We start from the raw sequence: 2,795 nt of genomic DNA, 5'->3' as shown, positions 1-2,795 counted from the left end.
ATCTGCCGGTTCACCAATCATTGATGGCTCGAGAACCGCTAAACCTACATTACATGCAATAGTACCTAGAATTACTACTGGAAAAATATATAAAAGATCGTTGGGCCATGCGGGTTCCCCGTAATAATTATGTCCCATCCCTTTAGCTAATTTAGCTCTTAATACAGGATCATTTAAGTCTGGTTTCTTTGTTATTGGGATAGGTGAACTCTTTAGGATCCATCCCCCAAAGGAACCGGACATGAGAATTTATCATCATCCGGCTCGAGCAAGAGTGAAAGAAATAAGACCGCGGAAGATCCTTAATAGAATTAAGGTTTATAATGACTCAATGACTCTAGGCAAGAAAAGCTTTATCAGATTCTCTTTTCCGAAGTTGCACCTACAACTACTCATTGAAAATAATCCTATTCTTATGGGTAAATGCTCAATATCCAAGTGGGCTTACAAATTTGATCATGATCAATTGCTTTGTGGATTGTCTCATGTCTCTTGATTAGTTGGTATTTATCCCCTCAATATCGCAAGTTTCTTACCTCCAAACAAAATATTTACTTGTTACTAATAAAAAATCAAAAAGTTTAGCCTACATTCTTCCTTAGATCCCTTCTTTTACTCCGATAGTATTGCGGATCACAATCGATGCAAAGAAAATGAATGCATTTCCATACTATAATAAAAAGGTAAGTGTAATAAATAGAGAACTGGATCATGTCACATGACTTATTCCATTTCTACTCTATGGGATCTTACGGAGCCTGTTCATGGATGACATGGTTGCGGTATGATCATAGAAGATATTCTCCTCAAGTGAACCAGCCTATCCTTCCTAGGTAGGGGACTTACATGTTGATTGGATGCGGAGACACCTTTGGTTGTGAATTCTAATGTGGCAGATCCAATTCTTTATCTGCATGGCCAAATCAATAATTCAAGTCACACACTCCCATAATCCGCCTTTTTTCTTTCGTAAAATTAACTTCAACTATTTGTATTGTATAAAAATACTTTGGAGTTGAAGAGAAGTATCCAAATGACATGTGTTATTTTACAATAACCCATGCTTGTAGCAATGAAATACCAAAACCTACCCGATATGATATATGATAATTATAATTCTCTATGATATGCCTTCCCTATAAAGGACCCGAAATACCTTGCTTACGTATCATTGGAAAGTGCATTAACATAAATACGGCAGTAAGCAGAGGCAGTACAAAGGTATGTAAACTATAAAAACGAGTCAAAGTGGATTGGCCCACACTAGCACTTCCGCGTAATAACTCCACTAAAGGCGATCCTATTACCGGAATGGCGTCAGGTACACCTGTCACAATTTTGACTGCCCAATAGCCAATTTGATCCCAAGGCAAAGAATAACCAGTTACACCAAATGATGCAGTCAAAACAGCCAAAACCACACCTGTGACCCAAGTTAATTCACGGGGTTTTTTAAATCCCCCTGTGAGATACACACGAAATACATGCAGGATCATCATTAAAACCATCATACTTGCTGACCATCGATGAACTGATCGGATTAACCAACCAAAGTTGGCCTCGGTCATTATGTATTGAACCGAGGAAAAAGCCTCTGTAACGGTTGGTCGGTAGTAAAAAGTCATAGCAAAACCGGTAGCGACTTGTACTAGAAAACAAGTAAGTGTAATTCCCCCTAAACAATAAAATATGTTGACATGGGGAGGAACATATTTACTAGTTATATCATCTGCAATTGCCTGAATCTCAAGACGTTCCTCAAACCAATCATATACTTTATTGAGATAGGTAACTAACCCGAGTCCCCCTCTAAGAGCCGTATATGAAAATTTCATCTCGTACGGCTCAAGCAGAAACACAAAAATTTTCAACGAATATTAGAAAAAAGGTTCAAAACTTCATCAGCCACTGAATTGGGTCGATTTGCCTTGAAGATATCAAATAAGAAAAATCCGGAATATCTTCTTTGTGATGATAATGCCAAAAAATCTCAAGTTGGCGCGTCTTTCTTTCTTCCTTTCCCTTATGTTGGTCATTAGAGGCTTCTTGACTTTTCTCTTCCCTATAAAGGATTTGTTTTTTTATGCGTAATATAGAAATTATCTTGTTGAGATCCTATGAATCAGTTCAATTAAAACCTTAGATTCATACTAGAGCCACGATGATTTAGTCTCAAGCTAAACAAAAGGCAAGGGTTCTTCGAATAAGAACCGCTTGATAATCATTTATTGAATCAGTGTAATGACTCGACAAAATCGAGAGAAAAAAAGTTGTCTTTTGGGCAAACAAAATTGGAAGGAAGAAAATTTCTTTTTTATTTTTATTTAAGAACTACTTGAATTTTTCAGTCTGGTTGCGAGGTCTTAATAGTGAGTATGAATCATAGTTCCATTTTTTTTTGATCCACTCTATCTATTTCGTGTTCCAGATACTAGAATAAATAATATCTGACGAATTAGAATCATCTTGATAGAGATAACAGGCCCTTTCTATGTATTATCAATAGGATCAATTCTAACAAGTCACACACTCATATTCCAGAGATACCGAAACAAAAAAATTCCGCGGTCGAACTACCATAATATCTAGAAATGTAGATCTTAAACTAGAAAGGCTTTTTTGGATGGAAAAACTCTGACTTCCTAGTTTTAGTTAGTAGAAACCTAATTGGTTAAAATTCCGTCCAGTAAAACGGAAGAATTATAAATTTCTAAAATGATAGATAGGAATATAGCGAATAAAGCCATTGCGATCCCCATAAAAGGAGTAGTCCCCCAACCCGGGGCGACTTTCCC

The sequence above is a fragment of the Aegilops tauschii genome, unplaced genomic scaffold (assembly GCF_002575655.3).
Source record: "Aegilops tauschii subsp. strangulata cultivar AL8/78 unplaced genomic scaffold, Aet v6.0 ptg000469l_obj, whole genome shotgun sequence".
Taxonomy (NCBI): domain Eukaryota; kingdom Viridiplantae; phylum Streptophyta; class Magnoliopsida; order Poales; family Poaceae; genus Aegilops; species Aegilops tauschii.
This window is presented reverse-complemented; position numbering follows the sequence as displayed.